At 44.6% G+C, this 24,450-nt stretch overlaps 1 long non-coding RNA gene and 1 pseudogene across 3 annotated transcripts in view; one reads left to right on the top strand and one right to left on the bottom strand.

The window, feature by feature from the left end:
- Window positions 1-7,474: 7,474 nt before the first annotated feature.
- Window positions 7,475-7,590, bottom strand: LOC142874674 (uncharacterized; annotated as a pseudogene).
- A 2,305-nt stretch (window positions 7,591-9,895) lies between these two features.
- The window catches only part of LOC105856665 (uncharacterized), a 72,848-nt gene continuing 58,293 nt past the window's right edge, over window positions 9,896-24,450 (top strand). For 2 of the 3 annotated variants that reach the window (XR_012922057.1, XR_012922058.1), the window contains exon 1: window positions 9,896-10,574. This is a non-coding gene — a long non-coding RNA (uncharacterized LOC105856665). The remainder of the gene's footprint in view (window positions 10,575-24,450) is intronic. The other variant, XR_001147249.3, reaches the window with a different exon arrangement.

Genomic DNA, 24,450 nt, shown 5'->3' with positions numbered 1-24,450 from the left:
CCTATTTCAAAGATGTGTAAAAGAGAAGGTAGAAAAATATGACTGCATGTTCAGTGCCTAACAACTGAACTTTAGTTACACATACATGTGTGTTCATGTATGTTTTAGCATCCTTAGATTTGTATTACCTATCCCAGTTTTTGCTAGAAAACACTGTTTTCATTATTCTACAAAGCATGGGACGTCACAATTCATAGATTTAAAGCATGAGTAACTGTCCTGTACAGCAGTTTCTGCCAGGTTTGCCTGTGTGTGGGCTGGGGAGCTCCCTTCCTGCTCACCTCCATGGGCAGGCCCCAGGGCGGGTGGATGCAGACCTGCTGTGAGGTGGGGCAGCCTGAAGCCGCCTTCTCCCTGGGTGCAGTGGAGTGAGACAGGCACACACAGAGGCTTGCTGTGTGCCCAGCACTGTGTGGCGCCCTGGCACACTACGTACGTCATTTCTAGTCCTGACAGCAAGCCTGGGAGGAGGTGCTATCATGATCCCCATTTTGGGGAGAGGAAGATGACAGCTTGTGGCGTTGAGTTCTCCCCATCACAGTCCCCCCGGGCTGTGCTGAATTGGGACAGCGAGAACTCCCCCAAAGGCCATACCACCGAGCACAGAGCTGGCAGTGGGGCCACCAGCCCCTGAGCGAGGAAGGCCCTGCACTGCCCCTCAGGCCCCTTCCGGCCACTGGGGGTGGTGCGGCTCCTGCACTCCCAGGACCACGGAGCAGCACGTGTGGCCAGGGCCTGGGCAGCATTTGCCACTTCTTTTTGCTGCTTCTTTTGAGAGAGAGGACTGTTCTCCCCTCAGTTCTCAGTCTGTGCCTGTGATGCCCTGCCCTGAGAGGCAGGTCTTACACTGTGAAGGGGCACAGAGGTCACTGGGTGTGCTGAAGGTCCCAGGAGGACAGGTGTGGGAGGGAGTGTGGGGACTGGAGGAGGCTGCAGGGCACGCGTACCTGTGAAAGCCAAGGGGTTGACACTGGGTGTCCGCCGTGCAGAGCCTGGCATCCTGGAGACTCACAACACCATCCCGCTGTGTCCTCGGGTTGCTGTGTGGCTCTCCACGGTAACCTGGCCTGTGTGAGCTCCCTTTCCCCATGGACAACGCCTGGATGACAGCTTCCCAGACGCCTCCTGGGTGTGGGGACCTGGCAGAGTGCTGGGCCTCAGCGCTCCAGGGACAGGTGCTGGAGTCTCAGGCTGGCTGAGACCAAGCCCCGATCTGAAAGAGACTGTGGGATTTGAGCAGTATTCTGAGCGTCTGCCTTTTAGGGCATCATAAACAAGGTTAAAGACAAACAGCATAGTAGGGTCATATGTGCAGCATGAACCACAGGCCAAGCAGCTGTCTACTTACTTCCTTCTGTATAAAAAGCCCTTGCAAACCAATAAGGCAGAGAGAGAGAGAGAATGAGAGAGAGCACCAACAGGAAAACATAAGCAAAGTGGAAGAGCAACTTTAAAAAGAAGCACCCATGTATTGATGGGCATTTGGGTTTTTTCCACATCTTTGCAATTGTAAATTGTGTTGCTATAAACATGCAAGTGTGCTTGTGGCCCTGGCTTGAACAAGTGCATTTCATGTAACCACAATATCTGAGGTTATCTCCATAATTATCTCCAATATTATCTCCATAATATCCTGAATAGAAAAAAATCAAGTAAAAGTTAATAAATAAATAAATACAAATAAAGAGAAGCACCATTAGCCTGCTTTGAAAATCTCCCCCTAGCCAAGGTGACCCCTCAGCCTGCCTCGGGGCCTGTTGCCAGCTCACAAGCTGGGATTCTGCCTTCACACTGTGGTGGACACTGGGGGACAGTGGATAGCTCTGGTGGCCCTGTGTGTCAGGGCTCTTCCCTGGGAAAGCCGTGGACATCAGCCCCAGCTCTCTGCTCCTGCTCTGTGGGAACCTACTGCCAAGGCTGGCTGCGGCCTGTGCACAGCGCCCCTCCCATCACCACCTCCCTGAGCGGGTACCCCCAGGATACCAAGTGTTCCCAGGACAAACCCTATTCTCAGAGGGCCTAGAAGTGGGAGAGATCCTAAAGTCAGGAGGTGGGGACTCCAAGCGAGGGGAAGCCTACCCCAGAGACAGCACCCCCCTCTGTCTGGGGACTCCCAAGAGCTCAGCTCGGGCAGGGAGGGACACACAACTGTGGGAGAATCTTCTGCTGCAGGGTGGGCTCAGGGGCTGGGCAGGCCCCAGCTGCTTCCTCCAGGGCAGGGGGACAGGGCAGGGGGACGGGGCAGGGGGACAGGGCAGGGGGACAGGGCAGGGGGACAGGGCAGGGGGACAGGCCTGCAGCCTTGCCTCTGGGCTGCCTGGCCTGTGCACAGGCTGGGACCAAATCAGACACTTTTCTGCAAGGGAAGGGAAGGGAAGGAGGGAAGATGTAGGTGGAACAGGGGATCTGAAGGGGACTATGCCTCTCTCCTTTCCCATACCCACCCCACCCCAAGACAAGGGACTCTGAGGCGGAGGTATCATCATTGTCAGCCCCAGCTTGGACTCAGCCACCTCTGCATGGGGCGGCCAGAGGCAGGCCAGGAGGGTGCCCGCCTTTCCACTGGGAAGGGGAAGTGGCATTGCACAAATGCTTCCTTGCTCTGCCACAGCCGTCTCTGCAAGCTCCTATCAATGGAGGAGCTTGGTGAGTATTTGAGGAAGTGACATGAAGCCCAGGGAAGCAGTAAGTGGCCCTGGCAAGTTGTCCAGAACAAGTCACAGAATGTGTGGTTTATTCAGCATCACACAGGGTTCCACACAGCAGGACTGAGGGGAATGGCTGCTGCCCGAAGATCCCAAATTGTGTTTTTAGCTATGATCTTTCCTTCCTTCTCTCAAAGAACTTTCATTGCCCCTTACAATGAACTGGAGCGCTGTCATCCGCAGAGCCCTCAGCTGTGTCAGCTCAGGGAACACCCCTTCCCTAGCACAGCATTCCCTTCTGGAATGAGGAGGGTCTGCAGGTGGCAGAGCTGGGATGCAAACCCAGCAGGGCTCCAGCATCCCACACTAACCTGACAGGGCAGACTCCTGCCATCTGCCCTGATGACACGGGAAAGTGACTCCCAGTGCAGGGAGCCACTCCCCTGGTCCCTGTTGCCTTTCTAGGTAAGCTATGGCTTAATTAACAAGGCGGGGAATATTTTTGGCAGGGGCAGTGTTTTCCTGGAATCAGGGTGACATCCTCTATTCCTCCACCATCTTGGCTCTAAGTGGTTGGAACTTGCCCCACCTGCATCCTGTTTGGATGGGGCAATTTGAAACTTTGAGCTTCCTGACTCAGGTGATGCTGCAGCAATGCCTGTAGCAATGCCCAAGGCGATGCTCACAGGAACGCCCAAAGCAACACCTAAAGCAGTGCCTGCCAGCTCCCTATCTCACCGCCTCCTCTCAGAGAGCACAGGCCTCGACATAGACACCATGCAATTCCAGGTGGCAGGAGGAGGTGGGCAGGGCCGGCGGCGCAGAGCCCACAGAACGCCCAGCCCTGCAGGTCTCACAGGGAAGCCTCCACGGGACTAGCGCAGCCTCCAGCTTGGGCCCCCTCCCTTCAGGCATGACAGTCCTGAGGCCAGGCCAGGGGCTCAGAGAGCAGCCCAGGTCTGTTGGCATCTGCCCTCATCATGAGGGAGGTGCACACAGAGCCCGGAGCCAGCCAGCAGTAGCGCCCCCCAACTCCGCATGTTTCCTGAATCCCTGCCGTGCCCACATGTTACAGGTGTGGAAAGAACCTTGACTTTACTGCCCACCCCCCTTTCCAGGCCAGGTCATCTCTGGTGTCAGGAATGCAACTAGGTAAAGCTGGCTGGCCCTGTGACATGTCCACCTGGCACTCTGTCCAGCTCGTGACCTGCTGCCCATCCTTTTTCCCATGGTGAGACCCTCGCTGGGCCCCTCCAGCTGATGTCACTCAGCTTCTGCCTGGGAAGGCCCAGGAGCCATTGGCCACATACTGGTAGTTGAGAGGGAATCTCCCTTCATGACATGGTCACACTCCAGCCCCACCTCCACCCCCACTCAGATGAGGGCTGGACTGCTCAAGCTCCCACCACTGGTTCCTGCTAGGGTGCTAGAGCAGGAGGTCCCAGGGACAGTGTACCCCAGGCCTGTGGGAGGAGGAAGGGTCAGCGACCCGGAGGGCAGGTGCAGGCGCAGCTCCCTGTGGGGCAGCCTCCCCTCCGGACGCCCAGCCATGGTGCCCTGCCCAGGGTGCACACACCTCTTCAGATGACCCCCGTTCCTCTGTTCTCCCCCCCCCCCCAACCAGCGAAATCTGCTATGAAGAGTCCTGACAACATTTCTCACCAGGTGGGCATCTCCCAGTCAAACATTTTAGTCTATTAAAAAGTCATTGCCACCCACTAGTGCATGTGTCTTGGGGGATCCATTCTGGGAGAGGACCATCCATCTCCTTCTCCCCTGCCCTGTCTGTCCAAAGGGAAGGTGGGGGGGCACTGCTCCTCCCTGGCAAAGCAGCTGACCTGTCCAGGCCTTCAGACCTCCAGGACCTTGACCTTCATGGTGTCCCATCCCTCTCTCCACCCAGGGCACTTTCCAAAAGGCCCCTGGGGCTGCCTGCATGGAGGAAGGTCACCTGTGCCAATCTCCAGCCTACTGTGGCAGAGCCAGCCTAGCTCAGCCCCAAGGGCTGTGGCTCCAACACCCAGTTCTGGTGAGCTCAGGCCCAGCCAGGCCTCCCAAGGGCTGTGGTCAGGGATGCCACAGCCAGAAGGCCCAGCACCTGCCCTCTGGGCCCTACCGTCTAGGGAGGGATAGAGTAGCTTCGGGAAGATGGGATGAGATTACTGCAGAGACAGGGTGGGTAGAGCTGCAGCCATTAAATGCGGCCAATGAAAATGTATTGCAACAAGTAAAGCAAGGGCCTGGCGTACAGTGTCTGGGATCCACTGGAAAAGGGACCAAATACAAATATTGCATCAGCTAGCAAAAGGTGCAGCGAGCTGACATTAAGGGCACACAAAGTAATGACATTTTTATACCAGATGCATCTACTAACCATCAAAAGTAAACACAAGTGCTGGAGCCCTCAGGAGGCATCGGTGTGGGATAGAGCCTTGCTCTCCGCTGCAGCCTGAGCCCAGGGTGCTGGACAGCTGCCTCACAATCGCAGCAAGAGCCTCGGGCGTTTTGCACTCTCTGATCCAATGATTCCACTGTGGGAAAGATTCTTAAAGGAGAAAAAGTCATTTATGAAAAAATGTTCAAAACAGCACAAATTTAAGTATTAAAACCAAAACAAGGAAACACCACAAAGGCCCAATGATAAGAAAATATCGTGCAGTGGTTCACACCTGTAAACCCAATGCTTTGGGAGGGGAAGGCAAAGGTTTACTAAAGGCCAGGAGTTGAAGACCACCCTGGGCAACAGAGAGAGACCCCATCTCTATCCAAAATTGGCCATGTCTGATGGTGCACGCCTGTTTAGCCATGTATGGTGACAAATAGCTGCAGTCCCAGCTATTTGGGAGGCTGAGCCAGGATGATCGCTTGAGCCCAGGAGATGGAGGTTGCAGTGAGCTGTGATAGAGCCACTGCTTTCCATTTGTCCGTTTTTATCCAGCTTTTTCTTCCCCTCCTTCGTGCTTTCTTTTGAATAGACTGAAATTCCCCCAGCACCACCAACTGCATTTTCCCCTTCTATTGGTTTAGAATCTACACATCCTATTACTATTCTTTCAGTAGTCCTCCTTGAAATTATGTACTACATTATGCCTAACAATTTAACAAAGCCTAAAATTAAACAAATGTTAACTCCCTCCACAACGTACTGCAAGGACTGTAGAAAGCTTCAACTCTGATCATCCCCTTTTCATATTTATTTTCAGCTGCTCACTTACATTTATCTTGTCTTCTTTTCTTCAATTATACCAACTACACACAGATGTTGTCATACACACAGCTTTATTATTGTTTCAAGTATGTGATTAGATTTTCAGGAGTATCACTGGCTCACCAGCTACTAGATTCTAAGTAATTATAATAGCCGTCTACTTTTTCTTTCTCAATAAACTTATCTATTAGCAATTTTTCAGTGAAGGTTTGTTGGTGTTAAATGCTCTTAAAGATTTTATTTTTCTGAGAATGCCTGTCTCACTTCATTCTTGAAAGATAAGTCTACAATTCTTGGTTGATAATTAATCCCTCTCAGAACTTTGAGAGTTCACAGGTCTCTGCATTTCGTTATTGTTTGTTTGTTATTTCTATCTCAAACTGCTTTTGACATCTTCTCTTTGATACTGGTGTTGTACAGTTCCACTATAGTGTTGCTGCAGATGTGAATTTCTTTTCTTTTAATTATGAGTGATTTGAATGCCTTCCTTAATCTAAAGATTGGTGACTCTTTTCAATTCTGGGCAATTCCCATAAATTATAGGCATTTTGTCTTCCCCTAGTTCTCCTTTCAGAACTCAGATCACATACATGGGCCTTGTCACTCTCTTCACCCTTTTGTCCCTTAACCTCTTTCATATTTTCCATTTCTTTTTCTCTCCATGGTTAGTGATAGTTATTTATTTCAGATCTGTCTTCTAATTAGCTGAGGCTCTCTTCACCTATGTCTAATCAGCTGTTTTAAAATACACTGAATTCTTTACATCAGTGATTCAATTTTCACTTCTAGGTACTGTTCTTTTTCAATTCTACTTGATCATTTTGATAGAAAACAACTCTTATTCTTTCCATTCTATTACCTCTTTAAATAAACTTTAGATTCTAAATATACCATCGATATCTACATTTATTTTGATCTCATTTGGTAGTTTGTTATTTCTGCTGATTCTCCTTCATGCTGGTTTGTTGTCTCATGTGTTTCATTTTTATTTTTATCATGAGCATGTTTCCTAGAAATGTGTTAGTATAGAGAAGTGGATTTGAACTATATCAATCCTTACAGTACTAGCAGAGTGTTTGGTTCTTCCAGGTGCTCCCCCAACTAAAGACTACTTAAAATATTAGCTTGTGAATTTGGTGGCCACACACTCACTATAAAGTTGACCAGTCCTAATTTATGGTTCAAAATTCACTGGGGAAGGTTTGTTTTATTTTTTTGTCCAAAATCCATACTGGAGCCACAGGTAAAACCAGAAATTTCCCTACAAATATCCTCTGTAGGACAGGTTTTGTTCTCTGCACCACGGCTAGGGACATTGTCTTCCAGAGGTCCTGGCTTTTAGAGGGCTTAGACTGTATAGCCCTAAAATTAGAAATTAAATCCCTGTCCTCAGATTATAGAGGACATAGGTTCATTTATTTGTTTAATCTATTTTAAATTTTTATTTGTTTTTTAATTGATAAATACAAATTGTGTATATTTATGGGGTATGATGTTTTAATATATGTACACAATGTGGAATCATTAAGTAAAGCTAATTAACATATTCATTACATCATATTCTTGCCATTATTTTGTGATGCAAACATTTAAAATCTACTCCCTTTGGAAATTTGAAACAAAAAATATGGACTGCTTCACAAATTTGTATGTCACCCTTGCTCAGGGTGACATGTCACAGTGCTAATCATCTCTGCAGTGTTTCCATTTTAGTGTATGTGCAGCGTAAGTGAGCACAAGGATGCAAGTTTGTCTTCTCTCTTCTGTCACACTTTCCATGTCTTTGTCTACAAGTGATACACTTTTGAGAAATCCTTGTGTCTAATCTTCCTATTTATTAATTCAATACAATAGCATCAATTCTGTTCTTTGGGCCATTTACTGAGTAAATTATACCAAAAGCAAAGTTTTTAATTTTAGGTTTTACATTGATTCCCTTTTTTAAAAAAAATATAGATGAGGTCTTGCACCATCACCTAGGCTAGAGTGCAGTGGCATAATTGCAGCTCCCTGCACCTTGAACTCCAGGGCTCAAGGGATCCCTTCCCTCAGCCTCCTAAGTAGCTGGAACTACAGGTGCTCAACACTACATCTGGAGAATTTTTTTTATTTTTTGTAGAGACCAAGTCTCCCTATGTTGCTCAAGCTGGTCTCAAATTCTTGGATTCAAGGGATCTTCCTGCCTCTGCCTCCCAAAGTACTGGAATTATAGGTGTGAGCCAGTGCACTGGGCCTTGCTGATTCTTTTTGTTGGACACAGTATTCACTTCCTCTCTTTGAGGATAGCAACCAGCTTAATGTAACAATTCCTTCTGCTTGGCTTTATTCTTTCTAATCAGTGGGTTTCAGTTTAACTGTTTCTTGAGCTTTCAGCTACTTCTTTTCCTGAACTATTTGGTGAGCCCTTTTTGTGTGCTCCCTCTTGGATCTGAGATTCCCCTTTACACATATGTGAAGGCCATCACCAGCTGCCTGCTTGGGAGCATCTGGTGGGGGCAGGAAGTGCTTCTCGCCAGTGTGCCTATAGCTTGCTTGATGTCCCAGGGCGTCTCCAGTCACCCAGGGTATTTATTGTCCGGCCTTTCTATCCCACAGGTCTACCCAGGGCTCTAGTCCGAGGACAGGCTCTTCCATGTGACTCATGGTCTGGACAACAGTGTGGGGGGCATCACAGCCCAGTCACCCTCCTCAGGATGGAGGCTCCCTTGTGGTATCCGTGGGAGAAGGAAGGAAACGGTCTAGCTGCCTCCCTAGAGAATGGAACTGTGATGAATGCTACACGTGCCTTTTTCATGTTGAAATGCATGCTAGCCTACAGGTTGTACCTTCCCACTCCTTCCTGCTTCACCTGCGATGAGATCCACAAGAAAAAGGAGTACAGGATGTGTGCAACCCCTATGTTAAAGTATTCTTTTCAAAAAGTTTAAAAACACTTAAGCAAAGATTTTGACTCCTAAGCAACTATGGAACAAAGGCACGCTAAAGATTTAGTAACATATTAATGAATGATCAGTAAAAGAGCATTTTGAGAAACCTGAAATCTACAGGCAATTATAAAAGAATGTTACACTGAGATTGTTAGGTTACAAAAAAGGTGATTAATGTCCCACAGGACAATAAAACTTTTGGAGTTATCTTTATTTTTCCTGAGTAGCTGGGACTACAAGCCTGTGCCACCAATCCCTGGTAATTTTTTTCTGTTTTTGGTAGAGACAGGGTCTCACTCTTGCTCAGGCTGGTCCCGCCGGAATGGGGTGTGAGCCCTTGCCGGATCCCTCCAGCCCGGTTTAGGCAGGTTCGCCGGCCTCCGAGGACCAGTCCGGGGCGCCCCAGGGCAGCAGCCTTCTCCCCACCCAGGGGCGGGGAGACCCACCGGGGGAGGGGAGTTTCTAGGGGCCGCCAGGCAGGGCAGGATGGGGGGTGAAGGCGCCGCGAGCTTGCAGGGAAAATCTCAAGCTGGGTGTGGAGAGGACTTGTGTATGGGATGGGGGGCTAGCGCCGGAGGGGTCCTTCTGCTCCCCTGCACCAGGGTGACGCTCCATCTGCTGTGGCTCTCAGGCGGAGGGATGCGCCAGTCTGTGGTGGGTGCAGCCCATATCAGACCTGGGCCACCACCCCAGGATGGCTCTGGCGCTCCCACTCCGCTCCCTGCACCCTCGGCTCAGCTCCCCAGGCCAGAGACCTGGCGGCCCCGGGCGCGCGGGCAGGGGCAGGGGCAGCCGGGGGTTGGAGAGTGCAGCCTGCTCCCAGGGTGGGGGCGCGGCGTGGGGAGGAGGGGGTGCTGGCGCACCGGTGGGTGTGAGTAGAGTCCTGCCCCGGGAGCCAATTTCCGTCCCAGGCAGCAGGAGGGTCCGGGAAGGGCGGGCGGCTAAGCCCAGGGCGCCCGCGGCGGAGCTCTCCTCGGCCGCGTCCCCGCGCCGCCGCCAGCCCCCAGCCGGCGGGAAAGAGAGGGGCGCCGGCGGGGGCGGCCAGGCGGGCTGGCGAGGGAACCGCCAAGGGGCAGGGCGGGCGGAGGGCGCGGGCCGAGAGGGAGAAGGGGAGGGAGAGGAGAGCCGGAGCGAGCGAGCGCTGGAGGAGCGGGGAGAGGAGCGGAAGAGGGAAAAGACGCGCAGGAAGAGGCGTTCGGTCGCTGGAATTTGTGAGCAAGGGTGCGCGGACGATTTTTTTCGATCTTGTTTTCCTTTCGGTGCTGAAGAAGCCACTTTGGTCTGTGGGCCTCTTAGCTCCGACTGGATCCTTCTGGGCACCAGCACCCTGGGGGATTTCTCTCCTATTTGCGTTTATTCTGTCCCCTCCCTCGCTGCGCCCTCCCAGCCCCTCCCAGCCCCTCGCTCTCCCACCTGCCCGCCCTCCTGGCGCAGAAGGATCCGACCCGCGGGGCTCGTCTTCCCGGACCGAGGCGCGGAGGGCGGGCTGACCTCCGACCCGGCGGGCGCCCTAGAAGCAGGTGCGCGCGCAGCGGCGAGTCTGCCCATGCGCAGGGCGGGGCGCGTCGCGGGCCCGCCCGCCTTCCGCCCCCTCCAGCCGGAGGTGAGAGTCGCGGGACTCGGGATCTTCGCCGAGTGGACCAGCCGGGATCTCCCCGTTGAATTGGGGTTCAATATCACTGCTTGGCCATTATTATTGTTGTTATTTTTAATTTTTTTTTAATGCAAGGGAGAAAGGCAAAAAACTGTGGCATTTATTTAACGTGATCTTGGCCTTCTACCTCTTTTTTTTAGGTGAGTACCTGCGGGCGGAGGGCCCGGGGCTCCCCGCCTGCGAGAAGCTGGGGGCTCCCGCGGGCGGGCGGGCCGGAGGCTGGCGGCAGGCCGGGCGCCCAGGAAGCGGCGCAGCCGCAGGGGCCGGGAAGGGGACGGGCCGCCTCCAGACAGTCCCTGCACGCACGCCCGCACGCACGCACGCACGCACGCCCGCCCGCACGCCCGCCCGCCTGCCTGCCTGCCTTCTGTCCCCGACACACCGCGATGGCACTCATTTCCCTCAACATAACTGGTTCAAATTGCGGCAACTGAAGAAAAACGTCCAACTCCTGGTCAGGGAGGGAGGAGGCGGGAGAGGCCCAGCGGCTCCACCCGGCTGCCCGGCGCGGGCGTGGGTTGCTCCGGCGTGGACTCGGCGGGGAAGCGCTGCCGGTCGCCGCTCCCGCCTGGCCGCTGCCGCTCCCGCGCCCCTCGCGGCGGCTCCGCTCCCTGGAACACTTTTCAGGTTTCTCCCGCCCTTTGCCCTGCCTCCCACCCAGACCGAGCCGGCCCGGCGGCGGGGAGGTCTGGGCAGCCGTTCCCACCTCTGGGCGGCGGCGGGGAGGAAGGGAGGCCAGAGTTTGCGTCCTCTGGTGAAGAGGGTGGGAGGCCCAGGAGGAATCGCGATCTGAACAAAGACCACTACCTGCGCGGTGACCCCCTCCAGGGCAGGGGGCTGCCCGGGGCCCCAAACCCGCAGTTTCTTTCCCACACAGAATTCCTGGCCCCGGACCCTCGTACACTACGGGAAGCCTCCGCGTCCGGGGAAGCTGGGGTCTAGAGAAAGCACCTCGGGGAAGGAGGGGGAAGGAGGGCGTCTGCCAGGCTGTGCGCTGAGCGCGGCGCCGGGCAAGGCGGCCGCCAGCAAGTAGGTGCCGCACAGGGGAGCGCGGTAAGTAGGGGGTGTGTCTGCTGGTGTCTGTGTGTGTGTTGGGGTCACACCTGCTTCAGTGCGGGTGCTGCGCCAGCCACCCTGGCTGGCTGTGTGGGGAGCCGGGCTGCCCAGTGGCGTCCCCATCACCCCCTCTGTCCTGCAGGAGGAGCTCTGGGAAGGCCGGAGTTCCAGGAGGAGCTGGTCAGGGAGCCGAGTGTGGTCTAAGTAGCGCCCTCCAGCCTGGGGCAGGAGATTTAGTCACCACGCCAGAGCAGAGAGCATTTTAACTTTGGGTAACCTTAAATTTTATTTACAACATAGAAAGCCTCCCTTCCCTTGGGCTGCCTGGCAGAAGGAAGGAGGGTGAAGTGTTGATGTGCCAGCCCTGCCACGAAGTGTGGGGCGCTGAGGACGGCAAGCGGGGGAGGCCTGGAGGAACAGGCGGCCGCTCCTCTCTCCCTGCCCCTTCACGGTGGCTTAGGAGACTGAGCGGAATGCAGAAGTGTGTTTTATAAATTTCAAAATCACATTCTTCTAATGCTGTCAGAGACTCTGAGTGTCAATGAAAATTGGGCTTTAGCTGCAGCTCTGTCACCTCTTACACCTCCCCTTTCAGGAGGAATTCCTCTGATGGCCAAGGAGGATGAGGACCCTCATTTAAATAATTTTCTGATTAGCTTATTGTCACAACTGTCAAAGTTTTTAACCTGCACTTAAGCCACATATTGCTACACAGATCAAATCATGAACACACAGACAACTAGAAATGGACTAGAACCAGACACAGACAGACACCTCAGGACACTAACCTGAGACTTGGGTCTGTAGTGAACATCTCAGCAGTTACAACTATTGAGCATTGCACTTGGTTTGGGACTCTAGTCCAAACTGGGTTCGAGACTGTAGCCCAAACCTGATCCCTCCCCTTTTAGGGCGGAATCTGAATCACTATCCTAGGGAGAAGCACTACAAGAACCCATAATCCCAGTCCAAAGAGTGGGACTCTAAGACAGCTGTAAGATGTAGATGCCTATGAATAAGTCACTCATCCATGGAGCAGTTTCTTTTCTCCAAAGAGAAGTATCACCAAAGGGCCTGAAGCACCATATTGGAGAAGCAGGGACTTCTCAGTTGAACTTCTAAACAAACTGTTCTAAAGAAGGTCACAGGGCCTTGGGCAGGCCTTTGTCCCTTCATGGTCACCAGATTGTTGCTGAGCAATCAGAAGTAGGGCTTACTGCCTAATGCACATTAGAAGCCAGTACCATGACACCCACCTTTGAGAAAAGAAAAGCTTTCTTGCAAATCCACTGGCAAGGAGACAGGAGAAAACACTCAAATTGGTCTCTCCCAGCTGGGGCTTTGTTGTGTTTTATAAGCATAGGGTAATGCGGTATGATCCAATTAAATCTTGCAATGAGATGATGCCAGGAGGCATGATCTGACTAGATCCTGCCATGGGGTGATGCCAGGGCTTGATCTGACAGGCTCCTGGATCCTGCCCTGCAGTGTCCACTTCTTAATTCTGTCCCCGCATGCTTGGTTCATCTATTGCCATAGACCCAGGTTACAACCTAGGGTCTGTGGCAATTAAAAAACAACTCACAACTTAACAAAGTTGGACCACACAGGTCTAGTGTGCTTAAAATATCATACTCAATGGTGAACGCCTGAAAGCTTTTCCTCTAAGATTAGAAATAGATAAGGATGCCCACCTTTATCATGTCTATTCAACACAGTACTGGAATTCTAGCCACAGCAAGTAGTCAAGAAAGAGAAATAAGAGACATCCAAATTAGAAAAGAAAAAATTAAATTATCTCTTTTCACAGATCATATGATGTTATATGTAGAAAACCCTACAGATTTCATAAAAAAAAAAACCTTTAGAAATAATAAATTCAGCAAAGTAGGAGGTCACAAAGCCAACATGCAAAAATCAGTTGCATTTATTTGCTAACAATGAACAATCTGAAAAAAATTATAAAGACAATTCCATTTCGATAGCATCAGCAATATTAAAATACTTAAGTCAATTATTAACCAAGAAGGTAAAAGACTTGTACAGTAAAATTCATAAAACATTGCTGAAGGAAATTAAAGTAGACAGAAATATGTGGAAATATATTCTATGTTCATGTATTGGAAGGCTTAATATTGTTAAGATGTCAATACAGACTGAAGTGATCTCCAGACACAATGCAATTCCTATCAAAATTGCAATACCATTGTTTGCAGAAATAAAAACAAATTCTAAAATACATACAGTATCAAGGGTCTTTGAGTACTTAAAACATTCTTGAGAAAGAAGAACAAAGCTGGAGGACTCACACTTCCTTACTTTAAAACTTACTACAAAGTGAGAGTAATCAAAACAGTGTAGTACTGACAAAAAGACAGACATACAGAAAGTGGAATAAAATAGAAAGCGCAGAAATAATCCTCACATATATGATCAAATGATTTTCGAGAGGGATACCAAGAACATTCATTGGGAAAAGAACAATCTTTTCAAAAAATGGTGCCAGGAAAACTGAACATCCACATGCAAAAGAATGAAGTTAGACTATTATCTAATACTACATACAAAAATTAACTTAAAATGGATGAAGGACCTAAATGGATGACCTAAAATTATAAAACTTTTAGAAGGAAACATAAGGCAAAAGCTTCACAACATTGGATTTGGCATGATTTCATGGATATGACACCAAAGGAACAGGCATGAATAATAACAAAAAAGTAGACAAATTGGACTTCATAAAAATTGAGAAATTTTGTGAATCTAAGGATAATATTAATCACAGTAAAATTAGAATAAAAAGGCAATCCACAGAATGAGGTCATAGAATAGGGTTACAATAAACATATGAAAGTGTGCTCAACATCCCTAATTGTTAGGGAAATGCAAATCAAAACTATAATGAGATGACACCTTGCATCCATTAGGATGACTACTATCAAAAAAACAGAAAATATTAATAAAAACTGCTGGAACTCCCTGGTCTCTGAATGCCTGAAAAAAAAAGAAAAACTGCTGGCAAGGATGTAGAGAAATTGGAATTTTTGTGCACTGTTGCTGGGAATGTAAAATGGTGCAACCATTATGGAAAACAGTTTGGAGTTTCCCCAAAAAAGTAAAAATAGAATTATTATAGGACCCAGCAATTCCACTTTTGGATATATACCCAAAAGAAATAAAAGCAAGGTCTTAAAAGGAGTTTTGCATACCTATATTCATCCTAGCATTATTCACAATAGCTAAAATGTGGAATAGATAAGTGACCACTGATGGATGAATGGATAAGCAAAATATGGTATACACATAAATGGAATATTATTAGGCCTTTAAAAAGGAGGAAATTTACCATCACATGGATGATGAGGCTAAAAAATCTAAAACAACACTGAAAAGGAAATTATTACCTATGCTACAACATGAACGAAACGTGAGGATATAATGCTAAGTGAAATAAGCCAGTTGCAAAAAGACAAATACTATATGATTCCACATACGTGAGGTACTTAGAGTAGTCAAAATGATAGACACAGAAAGTAGAATGGTGATTGCCATGGGCTGGGGGGATGTGGGAGTAGGGAGTCACCATTTAATGGGTATAGGCTTGCAGTTTTACAAGATAAAAAGTGTTCTGCAGATTGATGTTTGTGATGGTTTCACAACATTATAGATGTATTCAATAGCACTGAACTGTACACTTAAAAATCATTAGTATGGTATGTTTTATGTTGTGTGTATTTTGCCACAATAACACATTGGGAAACCATCAAATGAGACCATATTTGCATAATAACAAACATTAGAATTATTCATATCAGAAACATTTTATATCCTGAATTTTGACTTAGCTTATTCTATGAAGAGAAATAATTATATTTCTACATTGCTATTTATCAATATTAAGAAAATTGTGACTTTGATTTATATCTCTTGAGTCAGGCACCAAATCTAGAGAAGCAAAGATGAAGATCAAAAAGTGTATTGCTTTTAGTTTTATAAATGAACATAAAAAATTGGCCAGTGTTTAAATTCATGACAGTCTTTAAGTAAAATAAGCAACAAATTTAGTACCATTTACTCAGGTCCTCTTCCATCCATCCATCTGTCCATCCATCCATCCATCCATCCATCCATCCATCCATCCCCACTAAGTATTTACCCATCTATCCATCCTCCCCATCTACCCATCAGTCATTTATTAATTCGTATTTTCAAATGTGAGCATAAAATATGGCAATAATAACGGAAAGTGATTATATAAGCACATTGGAACACACAGTGAAGGTCAATTACTATATAGGCAAGGAGAATAGGATACGCTAAGTTCTGTAACCTTTCACACGTTATTTTAATGTCACAAGCAATGATATAGTAGATACATTAGGAAATGCACATAAGCAAAAAAGAAAATAAAAATCTTCCACAATCCTGCTACATGGATTGGAAATAAAAACTGTTAACGTTTTAGAATGTGTTTCTATAGGTCTTTTTTCCTATGTGTGCATTTTTTTTTTTTTTGGAGGAAAGAGACTTTATTCCAGAGAATATTTCACAAACCAGGGAAATGCAGCCTTTGATATAAAAGGCATATGCGTTTCTGAGAACAAAGAAATGGTTCAGGTTTTATAGCAAAATTTCCTGCCCAGTTCCCCAAACAGGTCTGTTTATGCAAATAAAAAATGAAAACTTGCTTATTTATGATTGGTTGATGCAGCTGAGGTATGATTAGTCAATACAGCTGAGCCCTGATTGGTTGATTACTGTTTTCTTTAAGAGGCAAGGTCTTTTTCTCTGTCACTCATGCTGGAGTGCAGTGGTCCAATTGTAGCTCACTATAACCTCAAACTCCTGGGCCCAAATGATCCTCCCATCTAGGAGCTAGGACTACAGGCATATGCCACCACATCTGGCTAGTTTTTAAATTTTATTTTATCTAGAAATGAGGTCTCACTATGTTGCTCAGGCTAGTCCTGAGCTCCTGGCCTCCAGTGATCCTCCTGCCTCAGCCTCCCAAAGTGCTGGGACCACAGGCATGAGCTACCAAGGCCAGCCTGAAAACCTTTTCTGTTTGAGTTTCCATTTTGCCTGATATATTGGTATAAGTTAAAATGTTGGTATTAGCTATTTCCCAGACACCATCTTGTTTTGCCATGAGAAAATCTAATGGAATTTGCTTATGCAGAGCTATGTGGGCCAGAGAGTTTAAACAGTCTGTTGAGCTGCAGTGCTCTTTGTGTATAGAACAGTAACAATGATGAGAATTCTTAAAACACTCAATGTAATAATCAAGGTATGAGGAAATGTTAGTTTGAAGACTTGTAGCCAGGACAGACTTCAGCATTCAGTCCAAATTGTATGCAAAGAATAAAAACTCAAAAATGGTGGACAAGTTTCAAATCTAATGACAGGGTGTATTATAGTCTTCTGAAACATAATTGTGTCCAATTTCCCATTTCTACCAAAGGTAAATGATAGTAGGACCAATTTATTTGCAAAATAAATATTTATTTCATTTACTTGCCTGATTATATTGCACAAAGTGTAGAAAGAACAGTGATTGGCCATATAGGCTCTTTTAAAATTGTCTTTTTGGAACTTCTTTTTATAAGGAAACTGAGATGAAACTTCCAAAATTCTCTTGAGATTATCCAAGACAAGGATCTGCCAGACCCTCTGCAACACCTGGTGAATTGTTCTGTTCTTAAGGTCCCCAAATAATGTGAGGTTGCTGGGCCTGTTGGGTAGTGACGATTTTTACTTAAAACAGGTCAAGAACCTTGTAAAGGCAGAGTTAGCCAGCCAGTCTTTCCAAGAAGCTTTTTATTGGCTCTATAAAGACAATCTCAATTCCTCAAAACAGTCTGGGCATATTTAAAAATACACCAGTCCAGTCAAAGTCTTTATAAAATAACCAGTGTCCCCAATTGTATCCTGTAGTAAAAGAAAACAGATTCTTAATGTACTTATGCAAATAACTACATTGCCATAAATTAAGAATACTCATAGTTTCCAAATTCTGCAGAAATAGGTAGAGAGAAAGATAAATACTTCAAATTTTTGTTCATGAAATTATACCCATTTTGTTGTAAGCTATAAAGAGCTCAAAAGAAAAAAATTCCTGACTCTGGAAGACAAAACATAAAAAGAATCAGCAATAAGCACTCACATCCAAAACACAGAAAGCTTAGAAATCGATAACATAATAAATAGACTCAAGGAATAGGAAAACGAAGAGCAAACCAATTCCAATCCTAGTAGAAGAAAAGAAATAACTAAGATCAAAGCAGAACTAAATGAAATTGAGAACAAAGAGAATTATATGGAAGATCAACAAAACTAAAAGCTGTTTTTTTGAAAAGATAAAATTGACAGCCTTTTTGCTAGATTGACAAGAATTCAAAGGGAAAGGACTCTAATATTAGAAATGAAAAAAGAGAGGTCACAACAGACACCACAGAAATACAAAACATTATTTTTGATTACTATAAAAAACTATATGCTCAAAAACTACACAATGAGGAGGAAATGGACAAATTCCTGGAAACATACAACCTCCCTAAGTTCACCCAGGAGGTAACAGAATTCCTGAATAGACCAATCTCAAGCTCAGAAATTGGAGCAGCAATGAAAAACCTCCCAAAACAGAAAAGTCCCAGACCAGATGACTACACTTCAGAGTTCTACCAAACATATAAAGAAGAACTCATACCTATACTACAGAAATTATTCCACAACATTGAGAAGGATGGTATCCTTCCTAATTTATTCTACGAAACCAATATCACCTTGATGCCAAAACCAGGAAAGGACACAACAAAAAAAGAAAACTACAGACCAATATCCCTCATGAATATAGATGCAAAAATCCTCAACAAAATTTTAGTAAATCAAATTCAGCAGCATCAAAAAAATAATTCACTATGACCAGTAGGCTTTATTCCAGGGATGCAAGGCTGGTTCAACGTATGCAAATCTATAAATGCAATTTGCCTCATAAATAAAAGTAAGAACAAAGACCATGTGATTCTCTCAATATATGCAGAAAAAGCATTTGACAAAATCCAACACACCTTTATGATAAAAACTCTTAACAAAATAGGCATAGATGGGTCATACCTTAAAATTATCAAGTCCATTTATGACAAACCCATGGTCAGTATCAGACTGAATGGGGAAAAATTGAAACCATTTCCACTTCAAACCAGAACTAGACAAGGTTGCCCACTATCTCCACTTCTATTCAACATAGTGCTCAAAGTCCTTGCTACAGCAATTAGACAAGAGAGGGGTATTAAGAGCATCCAAATGGGGGCAGATGAGATCAAACTCTTGCTCTTTGCCAATGATATGATCTTGTATCTAGAAAACCCCAAGGATTCATCCAAGAGGCTCCGAGAATTGATAAATGAATCCAGTAAACTCTCAGGTTACAAAATCAATACACACAAATCAGAGTCATTCATATACACCAATAACGGTCAAGCCGAAACTCAAATAAAAAATGCAATACCTTTTACAATAACCTCAAAGAAAATTAAATATATAGGAATATATGTAATGAAAGATGTGAGAGACATATACAGGGAGAATTATGAAACACTAAGAAAAGAAATTGTAGAAGATGGAAACAGATGGAAAATCTACTTTGCTCATGGATTGATAGAATCAATATCATTAAAATGTCAATACTACCTAAAGTGATCTACAGAATTAGTGCAGTCCCTATCAAAGTACCATCACTATTCTTTACAGATCTAGAAAACATAATTCTACACTTTGTATGGAACCAGAGAAGACCTCATATAGCTAAAGCAATCTTAAGTCAAAAGAACAAACTGGGAGGTATCAGTCTACCAGACTTCAAGCTGTACTACAAGGCTATAATAATTAAAACAGCATGGTATTGGCACAAGAACAGAGACATAGATCTTTGGAACAGGACTGAGAATCCAGAGATGAAACCATCTGCATATGGTAATCTAATCTTTGACAAAGCAGACAAAAATATTCAATGGGGAAAAGAATCTCTTTTCAATAAATGGTGCTGGGAAAACTGGATAGCTACATGCGAAGAATCAAACTGGATCCCCACCTCTCACCTCTCACAAAAATCAATTCAAGGTGGATAAGAGACTTAAACCTAAGGCATGAAACCTTAAGAATCCTAGAAGAAGATGTTGGGAAGACCCTTTCAGACATCAGCCTAGGCAAAGAATTTTTGAAGAAGACCCCCAAAGCAATACTTCAGCAACAAAAATAAATAAATGGGATCTGATCAAATTAAAAAGCTTTTGTACAGCCAAGGAAACTATCATTAGAATGAATAGACAGCCTACAGATGGGAGAAAATATTTGCTCTCTACACATCCTATAAAGGGCTAATAACAAGAATCTATCTAGAACTTAAAATAATCAACAAGAAAAATCAAACAACCCCGTCAATAAATGGGCAATGGAAATGAACAGAAATTTTTCAAAAGAAGACAAAATAATGGCCAGCAAACATATAAAAAAATGCTCAACATCGCTAATTATTAGAGAAATGCAAATCAAAACCACAATGAGATATCACCTAACCCCAGTGAAATTGGCCTCTATCAAGAAATTCCAAAACAATAAATGCTGGTGACGATGTGGAAAGACAGGAACACTCTTACACTGCTGGTGGGACTGCAAATTAGTGCAACCTCTGTGGAAAAGAATTTGGAGATACCTCAAAGAGCTAAAAATAGAAATACCATTCTATCCAGCAATTACACTATTAGGCATCTACCCAAAGGAGCAAATGATGCTCTATAATAAAGACATCTACACCCGAATGTTTTTGGCACCACAATTCACAATTGCAAAGCTGTGGAAACAACCCAAGTGCCCGTCAATTCATGACTGGATTATTAAAATTCGGTATATGTATACAATGAAATATTACTCAATTATAAGAAATGACAGTGATCTAGCACTGCTTATATTTTCCTGGATTGAGCTTGAGCCCATTGTCCGAAGTGAGGTGACACAAGATCTGAAGCATAGGCTGCACTTGTACTCGCCATCAAATTGGTACTGACTGATTAACATATGGTAGTAATATTCTCCAGGGATTAGGGGGTGGGGGGGGTAAACTCACAACTACAGGACACGGTGAGCATTGTGAGGGGAAGCGCATGCCTCTAACCCTCACTAGGGAAAGGAAAAGACATAAAATGTAACAAAAATATTTGTACCCGCATAATACCCTGAAATAAAAAACAACAACAAAAAAAGACATTTTAACAATGTTGATTCTGCCAACCCATGAGCATGGTATATTCTTCCTCCTAGGCAAAGACTTTATGAAGAAGACCCCAAAGGCAATCACAGCAGCAACAAAAATAAATAAATGGGACCTGATCAAATTAAAAAGCTTCTGCACAGCCAAAGAAACTGTCAAGACAGCAAACAGACAACCCACAGAATGGGAGAAAATTTTCCCAAGCTACACATCCGATAAAGGGCTGATAATTAGAATTTATTTAGAACTCAGGAAAATCAGCAAGGAAAAAAATCAAACAACCCTATCAAAAAATGGACAAAGGACATGAACAGAAAATTTTCAAAAGAAGACAGAATAATGGCCAACAAACATATGAAAAAATGCTCAACATCTCTAATCATCAGGGAAATGCAAATCAAAACTGCAATGAGATGTCACCTATCTCCAGTGAGAATGGCCTTTATCAAAAAGTCTCCAAATAACAAATGCTGTCGTGGATGCGGAGAGAGAGGAATACTCCTTCACTGCTGGTGGGACTGCAAACTAGTTCAACCTCTGTGGAAAGCAATATGGAGATACCTTAAAGAGCTACAAGTAGATCTACCATTTGATCCAGCAATTGCACTACTGGGCATTTGCCCAAAAGATCAAAAGTCACTTTATGAAAAAGATACCTGCACTCAAATGTTTATAGCAGCACAATTCACAATTGCAAAGTTGTAGAAACAACCCAAGTGCCCATCAATTCATGAGTGGATTAATAAAATGTGGTATATGTATACCATGGAATACTATTCAGCTTTAAGAAACAATGGTGATATAGCACCTATTGTATTTTCCTGGATAGAGCTGGAACCCATTCTACTAAGTGAAGTATCTCAAGAATGGAAAAACAAGCACCGCATGTACTCACCAGCAAATTGGTATTAACGGATCAACATCTAAGTGGACATATAGGAATAACATTTATTGGGTGTTGGGCAGGTAGGAGGGGGGCAGAGGGGATGGGTATATACAAACACAATGAGTGAGATGTGCAACATTTGGGGGATGGTCATGCTTGAAGCTATGACTCGAGGGGAGAGCATGGGCAATATATGTAACCTTAACATTTGTACCCCCATAATATGCTGAAATAAAAAAAAGAATTTAGAAAGCAAAAACCTTTACTCTTTGATAGAGGGTTAGACTCAGTTTCCCAAACAATCACAACACCTAATAAGTACAAAACGAGCCAAACAAAATCTGTCTCTAGTTTTCTTCCCTCTTTTTATTTATTTATTTATTTTTATTTTGGCATATTATGGGGGTACAGATTTTAAGGTTTCAATAAATGCCCTTCCCCCATCCTCCCACAAGTCTGAGTTTCCAGCATGACCATCCCCCAGATGGTGCACATCTCACTCATTACGTGTATATATATATATACCCGCCCCCTCCTCTTCCCTCTTTTTAATTATTTTTGCAATTTACTTAAAAAATAAACAAAAATATTTTACTATCACTTGTTAATATGACACAAAGATTTAAGATAAAACCAAATTTATCTTACATATTAGTGTATTATTAATACTAAAGCTAATTTTAATAAATCCTTAAACAGATCCATCTAATCGCAATCAGCTTTGATGACAAAAAATAAGATGTCCATAAAACATTTCATAACCTCTTAGAATTTTTCTCATTCTATTTCTTTCCCAACTCTCTGTATCTATTCAGTTTTATCCCTTATTGCTTTACTTTTAGTGTAACACAACCTTGAAAACATCTGAACTAAAACATCTGCATGACTTTATAAGCTCAAAAACATTTACCAGAGACAGTATAAACCTGTGAGACCAGAAGTCCTAGGCAAAAATGTCTAAATTAAATTTTGAAGATGTTTCTATTTTAATTTACCAACAATTTTAAAACTATCTTAGTTATAGAAGGTTACTAAATTCAAATCAACTTTAACAGAACTTGGCCTTATTTCCCTCAACTGTGAGTAGAGTATACAGACAGATATATACAGGTACATACAAAGATATAGACACAAAGCCTTTATAGTTTTGAATTTAGAATTTTGGACATGAGGCTGGTAAAACTTACTAGTTTTAAATCATAAGAGAATTAAACTTTCCCTCTGTGAATGGAAAGTTTCAAGTTCATCTGTCTCATGTGGTCAATGCCAAAGTATGAGAGAGAGAGAGAATGGATCTAAGATTTTTCAAAAAGGGGTTTGGGTATGTCACAAAAAGATAAAAAATGGCTTCCAAGGTAACACAACATCAGAGGATTTTATAAGGACACATAGAGATGAGCCTAGTGAAAATACAAAAATCTTTTAAAAATAACCAGCTAAATGTCAGACTGTCATATTTTGGAGATCAACCTGGCGAGATAGGTGGCTTTTTAATTCAGTCTGTTTTTCAATTTGATGACTGAGCCCAGGCTGCAGCCAACAGTGAATTCTGGGTCCACAAAAAGAGAGAAAGACCACAACACCAGGCCATGTAATGCTTTCACAGTGTACGTTGTTACAAAGAAATTTCTCTCAGTGTTTAAAAAAATGCCCTCTCTTATCTAAACACACAAAGAGTAGCCACTATAGTCACAACTTTTTAAAAAATGTATATTGCAATAGATTTAGGGGTACAAAAAGTGTTTTTTGTTTATATGGAAGAATTGTATAGTGATGATGTCTGGGTTTTTAGTGGGTACATCACACAAATAGTATACATTGCATCTGATAGGTAGTTTTCCTCCCCTCTCCCCCCTGTACTTCCTTCTGAGTCCCCAGTGTCCATTCTACCACTCTGCATGCCCCTGTGTACCCATAGCTCAGCTCCCAGCTATAAGCGAGAACATACGGTATTGGTTTTCTATTCCTGAATTGCTTCACTTAGGATAATGGCCTTCTGTTCCATCCAAGTTGCTGGAAAGATATAATTTCATCCTTTTTTATAGCTGAGTGGTATTGTATGGTGTATAAATACCACATTTTCATTATCCAGTCCTCACTTGATGGGCACTTAGGTTGATTCCATATCTTTGAAATTGTGAATTGTGCTGTGAAGAATGTATCATTGTGGGTGTTTTTTTGATATAATGACTTCTTTTCCTTTGGGTAGATACCACGTTTTGGGGTTGCTGAATCCAGTGGTAGATCTACTTTTAGTTCTTTGAGAAATCTCCATACTGTTCTCCATAAAGATTGTAGTAATTTACATTCCTACCAACAGTGTACAAGTGTTCCCTTTTCACCACATCTATGCTAACATCTGTTGCTCTCTGACTTTTTAATGATGGCCATTCTGATTTGGGTAAGGTGATATCTCATTGTGGTTTTCATTTGCACTTCCCCGGTTATTAGTGATGTTGAGCATTTTTTCATATGTTTATTGGATATTTGTATACCCTCTTTTGAAAAATGTCTGTTCATGTTATTTGCCCACTCTTTAATGGGATTTTTTTGTTAACGGGGCTATTTTAAATGGGATTATTTCTGCAGTACTGGAATTACAGAGGCCTTAGGAAGATTACCTTGTCCTCCAACACTGCACCCTTCTGGCTGCAGGTATTAGCTTGGATTGTGCATTTTGACACACAGGACCAGTAGGTGGCACTTGCATGTAAGATCCAGCTGTAGCAGAAGCTGGTGGGTAGGTGTTTGAACTTTGGTTGATGTGACAGGTTCTCTTTTGTCTCTAGTCTGTTGTAGAAAAGTGATC

The sequence above is a fragment of the Microcebus murinus genome, chromosome 12 (assembly GCF_040939455.1).
Source record: "Microcebus murinus isolate Inina chromosome 12, M.murinus_Inina_mat1.0, whole genome shotgun sequence".
In the NCBI taxonomy this organism is placed as follows: domain Eukaryota; kingdom Metazoa; phylum Chordata; class Mammalia; order Primates; family Cheirogaleidae; genus Microcebus; species Microcebus murinus.
Note: the sequence above shows the minus strand (reverse complement) of the source record. Positions and strands in the feature narration are given on the sequence as shown.